Genomic DNA, 12,425 nt, shown 5'->3' on the forward strand with positions numbered 1-12,425 from the left:
TGTGGTGGTTGTGGTTGTGGTCGTCAGTGTCGTCGTTGTCGTTGTTGTCAGTTTTGTCGTTTTTTGTTCTTGTTGACGTTGTTTTTGTCCTTATTGATAGCGTTACGTTTGTGGTTGTTGAGGAAGTTGTGGCTGTGGTTATCAGTTCTGTCAGTTTCGTCGTTGTTGTCGTTGTCAGTCTCGTCGTTGCTACTGCTGTTGTGGTTGCTACTGCTGTTGTTTTTGTTTTTGTCGTTGATGTTGCTTCTGCTAGAGTTGCTGTTGTTCCTGTCGATGTGGTTGTCTTCGTCATTGTTTTGGTGGTGTTCCTGTTTCTGATGAGCTTTGGTGTTAATATTGTGGCTGTTCTTTTTGCAGTGGTTCTGGATATGGTGTTAAACCACCACATCGGCTGACAATCAAGAAGAGATAAATAAGTCATACCGCGAAGCAACTAAGAGAAAGACACACCGGCAAATATCTCAGACAACACCCAACCGTAAAGAAAATACCAACAAACACCCCAAGATCTGTTTCCATTCAACCCATTAACCCCTCCAGTAGCCCCTCTCCTTCGTCCCATTCCTCCGTTCCTCAATTATTTACTCTCGCACCTCTCAACCTTTTTACTCGACGCGACTCTAAGTGAGCAAACGCACACACGCCTCGCTCCGCGGCCCCGCCACTTCAAACTCGCTGAGTGACTACGGAACTGGAATTTCAATCAGTTCCGTCGTGTCTTTCTTTGGCGGAGTCAGCGAGGGGAACAAGTGACGGAGGGGTGATTGATGAAGCCATAACAGGTAGCAATGGAGAGACAGGAACACGAGGAATCTTTAATTAAATTGCGAGATGTTGCTATAGTATAATAATGTTATCAGTGTGTATGATCTGGAGAGGGCGAAGAAAACTAGCTGGGGTTACTTTGCTTTTTATTGAGAGGGATTCGGGGGAAAAAATCTAGGAAGCGGAAAGTGAGATTTTGGAAAACTGAGAATTGCAAGTTGACGAAAGTTGGACTGTGATGGGTGTAAGTAGTAAAGTCTGTCTCGAGCCAATGTGGCCAAGCAGGCCAGCGTTTATCTCCTGTTTCAGTAGCATGAAACGACTGAGCATATTTCTATTCCTCCTGGATGGGATGCTAGTCCATGCCGGCACCCATTTATACTCCTAGATGTAGAGGCAAGTGGGGTGAAGTGACTTGACTGTGATGAGTGTACTGTAAAAGTTTGAAGTAAAAATGGAATGTCCAATTGAAGTGCGACTTATTTTATTCTCTTTAATATTCTCATAATGCTCACAAACCCTCATTTTGGACCTCTGCCCAGTTCTGTCCCATTTTGCCAAAACGCTTTACAATTTGAAACAAATTTACTCAAAAGGTCATGCTATAATCTGTTGCACTTTTAGAAAGCAATTATTGTTCACGCCCGCTTTGAAAATGTATAACACTCTTTGATTTTTAAAATGTAGTCTGTGGCACGAATGACCAATCTACAGTACTCCAATTAGTAAACAGGCTCTCGCAACGCAAGGCACTTTTAATTATGAAAATGCACCTACATTTTCGATATAGGTTGAGGGAGGAAAGGTCCATTAACACTCCTATAGGTAATCATTAACAAGCAAAAGACGCTTTGGTAATTGTAGAATTTAGTTCTACCTCCGAGGTTTTGGTTCAAGCTGTGTAAAGAGACCAGTTTAAGCTGTTACAGTAAGGTCGCGTACGGCCCGGAGATCATTTTTTTTGGTTTCACGCGCGGGCGTCGTTTGTTTCGTCACGCGCGAACGCGGGGCGTCATCTTTAGCACGTGTTGTGGGATTGGGTGTCGAGGGCGCGTTGACTTGCGAGAAATTGATCTTGGTAATCAAACCGATTGTTCCTTTGTGTTTGATTCGGTTGAGTGCTCAGTTGGGCACAGAGGCCGTAACGATGGTTTCACGTTTTCTTTCTCATTGGTATTTTATGCACATCCCTCAGTCAATAAACGTGTATGCAACTTGCGAATCTAGGCGTCCACTAGCGAAATAAAAGCAATGGAATGACAAAAAACTCTGTTGCAGTAGAAAAGAAAGTAAAGATTTCCGTTTAGTACTTCTATATTTCTCTATAATCAGTCATTATGTCGTATTCTTCCAGTTAAATTATTAGCTGGGAAAAAATACTTGAACTATATTCGAAAGCTAAAACGAAAACTATACATTCTCAGGTAGTTTCTTAAAAACTAGTGAGCTACAGTCAGCACTTTGACTATGCTGTTTTACATTAAGAATGTTGCATTTAGTTTCCAAGGATTTTTTTTCTCGCAGCAATGGTTATTTGAATATTGACTGTTGCAATTTGTTCAATTTGTCACCCCAAAATTCAAATACTGGAAGCTGTCTAAAGGGCTTTATATAGCTTTACGGTGTGAACTGCAACTTTTGCGAGCGTCATCTGTTGCATGACGTACGTTAAAATGCACATAAACGCGAAATCTGTTTTGATTTTCAATGTAGCCTAATGTTCATCTTGAAGATTTTCACAGAATGACATTTCAACACCCTTCTTTTTTCATTGTCTGAGAAGTAACTCGGTAATTTGTAAAGTTGGTTACGGGTACCCGACCCCATAATCTGGAATCGGTTCTGACTTCAGCAGTTGGGTGATCGGGTGTCTGGTTCCGATGCACTCGCAAATACAGTAGATGGTCCATTAAAAATAAAAAAATTCTAGAAAAGTTGGTGTTATCGACAAACTTAAAGCCTTTGCCCCTCCGAATGTGTTATTTACTCTCTACAACGCCTTAATTTTACCTCATATTAGCTCTGGTATTTTAGCACGGGGGAATTGTGGAATGAGTAATATTAATACAATACTTACTGCTGCCCTTCAAAAAAAAAAAAAAGCTCTGAGAATAATTAACCGTACTGACTTTCGGGCCCACAGCAATCCTTTATTTTATAAACAAAAAACACTAAAGGTCAATGATATTTACGTTCTACCTTTTTGGGACTTTCCAACAATAACCTGCCTAACACCATCTGTTCAATGCTTTGTAAAAATCAGGATGTTCACCGTCATTTTACTAGGCGTTATCATGACATTCATCAGACCTGGGCTCGTACAACTGCAGTTAAAAAAAAACCTGTCAATGAAGGGCCCAAGCTGCGGAATTCTCTTAATTCTCTTAAATGTGTATATTCAAACGCAAATATAAACCCAATTAATTAACAAATATGTGGTAGAATAATCTCCTTTTGATAGACCAAATAATTTTAATTGGTTTTACTAACTCCGTACCATTTTTTTGGGTTATTATTTAACTTCTATCGTTGTCTCTGTAATTGAAATTGTTCTTCGTTCATTTTACACAGTGGGGTCTCCACTCGACAAGCTCATGCTTTTAGGTGACCTCCATCCATCCATACACAATAATTCAAATGTTAAATACTTTTATATGTTCATGTATGTGTTGGGAAAAAAAATAAAGATTTGATGATGATTATCATCCCCGAGGTGACATGACAATACAGGGTGAGTAAAAAAAACCCGAAACCCAAACGTTGGGACCATTGTTTTTAAGAAGTTCTTCATGTAGCACTTTCAAAATCTAGGATGTATGAGCCCAATTCATAAGCTTTCTTTAGTACAAGAATCATTTAAATCACTGATGTACTTTTTAAGTTACGGAATTTTAAACACAACCACTGTTTTATGTGAGTGAATTGTTTTCGTTTTGCTGAAAGGACGCACACCTTTATTTTGTGATCCGTGGACAGAACCATAAAACGGTGGTTGTGTTTAAAATTCCGTAACTTGAAAAGTACATGAGTGATTTGAATGATTCTTGTACTAAAAGAAAGCTTATGAATTGGGTTTTTATATCCTAGATTTTGAAAGTACTACATGCAGATTTTCAACAAAACAATAGTTCCGACATTTGGGTTCGTTTTTGTTTTACTCACCCTGTATACCATCACTAAATAAACTTATTATAACAGTGCAAATTAATGAGGACACAATTGACGTAAAGCCAAAACAGTGTTCCATTTACAACCACTAAATCTGCGTCATAGAACAAAATTAATTGTTCCCATGGAGTTAATTTGTTTCGCTGACGTGTGAGGGAGGAAAAGCTGTTACATTGTGTCAACTTAATTAGAGCGTCTTCGACAAAAAAAAACCCCTCCTATTTCAAGTTGGTGGACTGTATAGCGTAATTCTAATACCGGATGCTGAATTCCTATAAGACCTCATTAGTTTTCTACTGAAAATAGGAGGTTGTTATTTTTAAATCCGTGAAATTATTTTGCTGGCTTGCTGTCAAGAAATCAAGAAACAAACGTCATTTTCCCCCCAATGACAAGTCAATTGACTGATTTGTGGGCGTAAAGAGTGTTTGTAATATTCGAAATTATGTTTTGCAAACAAAAGGTTGTGCATGAGTTTTTCAATATTTTCTCGAAAAGTGTAATATCACTTGAGCTGAAGTTTCAACAAGTAAAGTTTTGAACATTCTTTTTGATTTTGAGTGGTGTTATATTATTGGAAAAAAACTATACATGAAAAGCAAATATGGCCGTAACGATTTGGTGACGAGCTTGAAAAGTTATACCGTTTTTCTGCATGCGATGGTGATTCGTGACCAATATATGAATTATGATTAAAAAAAATAGAATACGAGGACAGTTAAGTTTGTCAGTGCCAACTAATTAATGAGTGGTATAATACTGGGTGAGTAAAACAAACACGAAACCCAGATGTCGGGACCATTGTTTTAGTGAAGTCTGCTTGTAGCACTTTTAAAATCTAGGATATAAAAGCTCAATTCATGAGCTTTCTTTTCGTACAAGAATCATTCAAATCACTTATGTACTTTTAAGGTTACGGACTTTTAAACACAACCACCGTTTTAAAGTTCTGTCCACGGATCACAAAAAGGTAAGCGTTCTTTCAGCAAAACGAAAACAAATCACAGAGGGATGTGTGTGAATTATTTTCGGTTTGCTGAAAGAACGCACACCTTTTGTGTGATCCGTGGACAGAACTTTAAAACGGTGGTTGTGTTTAAAATTCCGTGAATAGTACGAAGTTATTTGAACGTGCTTGTACTGAAAGAAAGCTTATGAATGGGGCTTTTATGTCCCAGGTTTGAAAGTGCTACATGCAGTAATGCAATCAAACAATAGTCCCGACATTTGGGCTGCGTGTTTTTTTACTCACCCTGTAGACTCATGTCATCTTCTTCCTCGAAATTAACAAAGTACTCAGTGCGGAAGACGGCATTCGATATGTTCTTAATATGACAAGGACTAAAAATGATTCATTAATAGTAGCTTTGTCATTTTGAAGAGGTCTTAAAATAAGCACCATTATCCCAGCGTACTAAAATGACACGTGACAACGATGCACAACAGAAGGCAATTACAAATGTATTATCTAAATGTGCATATGGTTTGTATTTATATTCAGTATTGATGTGTCTAAAGCTGCGGCATATTCTGAGAAAGAGATCAAAATATAAAGGCATTAAAAATCCGAAAGAAATGTCTATTTTTATCACTTCTTAATAACAAAATACTTAGGACGGTTGTGCAGCAACGCCAGTATTCGCACGCGATGTCTAATATCGTTAGAGTAGAGCGTTATAATTCGATATTTTTTTTTTTATAGAACACAAGCAGTTGATATTGTTTTGTTGTACACTTTGTAATTATTTCATCAATATGTGCACGAGGTTTAACGCCTGATGTGTTTGTCGATAAAACTGAAAGCAATCACTAAGAGTTTTAATGTCTCCTACATGCCGCGAGGAAATTTATCCGTGTGTTAAAAATAGGAGAATTTTTTTATTTAATGTGCTTAGTATGAAAAGTGCGCGCGTTGCTGTGTTCAATTTGACGGAAACGTGTCTTCGATTGTGTTGTGGCGTAGGATATTATACACAAATAACTATGCATTGAACGTACAGACGAAAAAGAGGACTCAATTTTATCAGGCATGTGAAATTAATTTTTGGTTAAGGAACTTTGTATGATGGCTTTCAGGATCGTTAAATGTTGGTTACTAAATATCATTTGACGAACGTTACCAACAGCTATATGCAAAAGCATGGCTACGTAGACCAAATTAATCAAAATAACATAGAAGTAATAACAATAAAATTGAATATTACGGGTAACGGTACCTTAGCGAGACAATCTCATAGACTTGTGCGCATAAAACCCAAACTTCAATCAACCCTAACCCTAGCCTTACTTTATTCTACCCAGAGTTTGTAAATTTAGGTTAAAAGGAATCGATCTACCCTATTTGCGACACTAAAATCTTGCCTGGAAATAAGAGTTGAAGATTGGGGGACATTGAAATGTCTCTATAATCTACCTTGTCTCCCAAGGTAGAACCTTAGATGATAACATGTCTCCCAAAGGGTACATTTACAGGAATTAACCATTGTGGTTTGTACAACTATACTTTTTCCTTCTCGTATTTTCTCGGCGTTTTTCCTGGCTTTTGCCTTGACACCATTAGAACCAAACCGAGGCTCCACTTGCAAAACCAGACTGCCTGGCCCAACTAGGCTATCGGTTCAAACCTTAGTTGGTACGATCCCAACTACATTAACTTTGGACGATCCCATCTTAAGTTGAGACAATGGTCTGGTTTGGGCAAGGCATCGTTACAGTGTAGGTTGCTAAACTATTACGTAAGAATCTGCTCAAATGGCCGATACAGGTGAGATCGCTTTTCCAACCAAGATGTTCAAAAGGCTTATAGGGTTTCCCCTTCTTGCGATATAGCCTCATTTCTAACGGACAACAATTACCATCAGCATTCCATTCAATTGACTCACAGTGGCTATTAATTGGAAGTCTTTTCGTGCTTTTCGTCTACAGAGTGGGTCAGATTTAGCCCATTCATTGCTGTTAAGGGGTATTCCTGTACGATGGCACCATCCGACTCAGTAATGACAGTTAGTCAGTGTGTGAATCAGTCAGTGCGTCAGTAAGTGAGATAAGTGCAAGGGCGATACTGAGCAGATCCATTCGGACCAGCAATTTGCTTGCCAATCGGTAATGTCCAACACTTACACTGGTTAAAACCCGACACCAAAAACACGTGCGTGTTAACTTTCGCAGCCGTGTTACTTTCACACACGTAACACGAGCCAGCCCGATTGGCTTTGAAACCCGACGAGATCTCTCGACCTCCGCGCCCGGGGTCTGTTTCGGTGGATTTTCCCCGTCGACGACTCTGGGGAGATGCCTCAACCTCGTCCCCACGGAATCGGGCGCCGGGGACTGCAGATTTAGTGGCAGATTTCGCGCCGTATTGTCATGATTAGCATAAATGTGGTGTCGATAGACTTAGATTGGAGAACTAATGCATATAGAGTAGACAAAAAGTCAACAATGATCTACTCCAAAAAATCAGGAAAAAAACAATACTTTTTGTCATCAATAACCTATCAATATCTTACACTATACTTTTTTTTATGACTCGCTTGTATAGGATAGTCATATGACGTAAAAGTACCACGTGGCCATCTGGTTTCCCCGTGATTGGCCAGCATTGCAGTAGGCAAGCATTTGGTTAGCAACCACAACAGTATAGTAGGGCTTATTGTCACGTAAAATTAATACATGTATTGGTCACTGTGTACCGTGTACGGTTGTCATAATCGTGAAAACAAGAGCTGCGTCTTGACTCCAGTTTTTTTTCCACACAGTTTTTGCCATTCGTCACAGCTTTGAAGGCTTGCATACTACACTTTAAAAAAAAAACATTAGTCAGATTTGACTAGAAACCAGTCAAATTTGACTAGCCATTCAGGGTCAGCTGGGTGCAACTGAAAATCAGTCAATCTGACTAGATTCTTCCAGTCAGTATTCATTGACTTTAGAAAAATAGTTATGCAAATAACTAAAATTGGAGTCGAACCCAACTACCTTTTTAGTCATATTATGAAACTTTGCATGATTAACTAAATTCCTAGTCAATGTTCAATAACTAGGAAAACCAGATATACCCACTGCACGCAGCGCTTTACGATCATCGCCTACTTCAGCGGCGACGCTGACTTTCCGGTATACTCAGATATAGGCTAGGCCACGTGAGTCATTGGCAACCCTCTACTTTGACGAAGAGAATAACTGACGATTCTACATCGTGTACGTTTCAAGTAAATTATTCAGATTATTAAAATCATCAGTAAAAACATTCATGGATTATTACAAGCGTTCAAAACATGCATTTTAAATAATCCTTTATAATGAGCGTTCAGGACTTTGTAATAGGGCATGCGAAGGTTAACACTAGCATTTTGCTGTTTTGAGGACAAGGACACAACAAGTGCAAACCTCATTGCCATTTTATGCATTTTTTAAAGCAACATGTATTTATTCAAGATTTATCTCAGTAGATGTTCTTACAGGGCTTATAGGGAATTCAAAGAGCTTTGAGGTTTTTTTCTTCTGTTTTTGACGGGTGCCGTCTTGCGGCACGAGGCAATGAATAATATTACAGCATAGTCAATATTTTCACCGGTCTGGGGGATATTAATTGGATGTTAGAGTGTGTTTTGAGAACATGGTGTTCACGATATTCGCTTGAGAAGGTTTCATGCATTGAGCTATTCCTATTGCAAATCTTTGATAGTTCCTGTAGGTTTCGTGTGGTTCTGCACATAAAAGTGCGAAAAGTACAGACTTAATGCAACATCAGGGGTGTGGTTGATAAAGATATCATGTGATATCGATATTCTAACATCGCAATTGTTTTGCATTTTGCATGTGTGTAAGTAGTCGATGGGAAGAAATTTGAACGGTTTTACCGTACAAACCGAGTCGGAGGTAGCTGTTTGGACTTTTTTTAAGGATATGTTTTGAACACAATTCATTTTACAATCTCTTCCCGCCGTTTCTACCTATAGTGTATGTTCCACTCCAACTATAGCATCGTCTCAACTAATTGGATCATACTATAGCTATTATTTTAACACCTCACTCACAAATATTGTGTATCTTGATTGGCCGAGAGCTAGTCACATGGCATTCGATATTTTTTGCTAACTTGCTGCAGTACACAACCAAAGGTACTAAATCCATAACAACTAAAGTACCACGCCCGTAGCAACCAAAATACTATATAAGGTAGACGCATAGTGAAAGCCGTATATAGAGCTATATTACAATTCGTGAAGGGATAGGTTTGAAAAGTGCGAGTAAATTTTCAACTCATTTTGTATTCAAATAGAAGTACATTTTAACTGTATTCAGAATAAATTAATCAGTTATCGCTTAAAATCAAGCAGAATCTGTGGGAGAGGTGTTATAAAACAAATACTGACTGTTATATCTCGTGGTGTATAGTGAAACGGTGATCCATGGATCGGAGCACCGGGGAAAAAAGAATGATTCATGGATCACCTCGGGAGGCTAGTTTTACAACACCAATCGAAGCAGTCAATATTTGTATACTGCGAAAGTTGATGGACACTGTCCGAACTAGTGGGGGGTCATGACAGTATGTGTGCGTAACAGTGGCAATACAAACGAATAACATTATGTTCTACGATGGAAGTATTCAAGCTCCACAATCTTGAAGGAGTTGGAAAAAATGTCGCTTCGAAATACCTCTATTTTCACAACTATAGAAAAGCGATCTCTACTATAGGAAGATGGATCTGCAACAGGAAATGTGTATACCGACGACCACTAGAACGTACGAGACGGCATTTATCCCAAAAATAACCTGCCGAATTATTATCAACAAGCCGCTAAGTTGGATTAAAGATCGCACTGGTACTAAACACCCCGTGAAATCATTTTGTCTGGCTTGCTGTCCATTCGAGGAAATCAAGAAATGTTAGGTGATTACCAATTATCAGTCAATTAGGCCTATCGGATGATTTGTTTTCAAAATAAAGAGTGATATGGACGAAATCGTGTTTCGTGATCAAAAGTTTGTGAATTGTTCACTGTTTTCTGTAAAGGTGTACTATCCGCTGCGCTGGAACTTCAACAGGTTAGGTTAACATATTCTACTGTAAATTTCGAGTTGTGTGTACTATTCGAAATAACGAACAAAATTCATGAAAAGCTAATGATCCTCTAGGCATAGGCCTATGCCTTTAAAATTGCCGACAATATGGAAATAAACGCACGGGCAATTTGTCGTATACCACTCAGCTCAGGCTTATCTAAAAATTATATCCGAAGACGATAAGCTCTTCCGACTTGTAGCACGTTAAAACGCTGGGACTTTCTTTCCAACAAATCCTTCCATCGCATAGTACGCAATTAGATTTTATCCTTGCACATAATGTCTGAAGGCGAATCCGTAAGTTTAATTTTGTCTCGACTCGCGAGATTGTACAGATACATTAATTTACTCGGACGGGAAATTATCCGCCCTTGAGTACCACTAATGTTGAAGATTTGACAAGAGATAGTTCGGTACAAGACTTACCTTTATACTCGTGTTCTGTCAGGGACGAAGTGTACGGTTTGCTGGGCTTTGCTGGCCGATCCACGTGGCGCGTATCACGGTGTCCGCACGATGTATGTTAGCCAGCGCACGACGGGGGAGAACCTTTCAGGTAACCGGTTAAATAAAAGCGCTCCGTTCGGGTGCAAGAAAGCTGAGTGAACTCGCCGCGCGTAACCAGCGCTTTTAAGTACTGCCCTCCTCGCATTGCATTGTGGGATCGCCGCCCCCAACGGCCGTGACACGCCGCTAATTTGTTGACGAACAACTGGTATGATTCGTCGGTTACAAGTCGCGCACTCGTCCATTACGGGCTTCCGTCAATTAGCAAAGGAAAAAAAAAACCTTCTTTTGGGGGGAAACTGGGTAAACTTAATGCCGCATCGCTTGGAATCTAGAGCGATCCCCGGTAGTCGCTTCTTGGTATTCAGTGCGCATGAACAAGCCAGGCGAGATAAAAGGCGGGTATATTTGGTCAAATTGATTTGTTTGTCTCTGGCGCGTGACGCCTGACCTTTTTTTTTCCTCGAGAGAGAAAAAAAGTCGAATTTGTTGATTGCGTGAACCACTTTCAAGAATTGACATGGGCTCTCAATCCTCGGCGATATCAGAAGCGATTTTTTTCTCTTTCTGTAAGAAAACCCAGAAGTCATGTTGAGTTGACGTTTCGATCCATTTTAGCAGACCGTCTTCATCAGTGAGAACAAATTTGAGAAGAAAGAACTAATTTTACTAAAAATTGTCACTTCGGAGGTCGAAAACGGCTCTTTAAATGCACACTGCAAAAGCTTCGGTATGATCGTTGTGTGGTATATTCAACCACGGATGGGGAAAATAAACTGTTAGGCATCAATGTTGTCCTTGTGTTTAACATGAAAAGGTAACAAAGCTGGTAACAAAGCGCACACAATTCTGTTCAGTCGATTCAGACTAGAGCTATTTTCTTGAAGTCTTGACATGCATCTTCGCCAGGGTTGGCATCCTTAGGCGTTAAGGGGTAATTTTATACGATTGGACTGCCCGGCTCTCTTCGTCAGCCTACAACTAGTCTAAGTCACAAGTGTCGGGGAGTCAGTCAGTTGGGGGGTCGGGGAGTCAGTCAGTCGGTCAGTCGGTCGGTCCGTCGGTCTGTCGGTTAGCAGCCAGCCAGCCAGCCAATCAGATAGCTACACAGAGGACACTTAACTTCCCTCTGCGACACAGTGGTTGAAATTCTTAACGCAAGATACATTCAATCAAAACACATTCTGTTTCGTGAAAAGTATGTTGACACTTAATAACTTCAGAAAACGCACGACGACCGTTCAATCTTTCGACTATGAATTATAGACTTTTAAGTTTATAATCTGAAGATTTATGGTTTTGAGTGATTTTACATTCGCACGACCTTTTTTTTTTAGCAGGAAGACAAATTTAAGTGTTTGGATGGGCAATTAATTATTAGAAATTTACAAAATTAAGTGACAAAGAATTCATCCGCAATATGCTTAAAAAAAATCGACATCAAAATTTGAAATTTTGAAATCATCATTATTTCGTATTAAAAAAAATACAATTTAAATGTTAACGAATGCAACAGTCAAAGACTTTAATTCTAATAAACACTCACATGGAATCATCACATCCAAACAATTTCTAAAGAGCTGTTTTACCCTCGCGACAAAAAATAATGACACGGCTAAAATTTCACGTCTATGAATAGAAGTCTCTCATCCTATCAACTAAATAAAATTTCTTGTCTGTTTATAAATTCACAAGTCATTGAAGAATTATTATGCCAAGTCTCTGGAGAACTCCATCTCTAAATGCATCGATTTATAAACGATGTCTCCAGAGAGGGAAGTTGGCAAATAAGGCGGTATATTGAGATCAAACGCGTGGTTCTCCTATCCCCATCTTTTTTTATCAATCGTTTTATCATTCCGCCCCGACTTCCTCTATCGTTGTGTATCATTGTGTTTAATGACTGACCAAT

The 12,425-nt window shown here is 39.2% G+C and overlaps 1 protein-coding gene across 1 annotated transcript in view; it reads right to left on the reverse strand.

Moving 5' to 3' along the window:
• Window positions 1–10,608, reverse strand: part of LOC119726453 — a 33,296-nt gene extending 22,688 nt beyond the window's left edge. Inside the window, exon 1 of the mRNA XM_038198136.1 lies at window positions 10,433–10,608. The gene's annotated coding sequence lies outside the window, so the exon portion shown is untranslated. The remainder of the gene's footprint in view (window positions 1–10,432) is intronic.
• Window positions 10,609–12,425: the final 1,817 nt, after the last annotated feature.

Source organism: Patiria miniata, unplaced genomic scaffold (genome assembly GCF_015706575.1).
Source record: "Patiria miniata isolate m_02_andy unplaced genomic scaffold, ASM1570657v1 HiC_scaffold_1, whole genome shotgun sequence".
In the NCBI taxonomy this organism is placed as follows: domain Eukaryota; kingdom Metazoa; phylum Echinodermata; class Asteroidea; order Valvatida; family Asterinidae; genus Patiria; species Patiria miniata.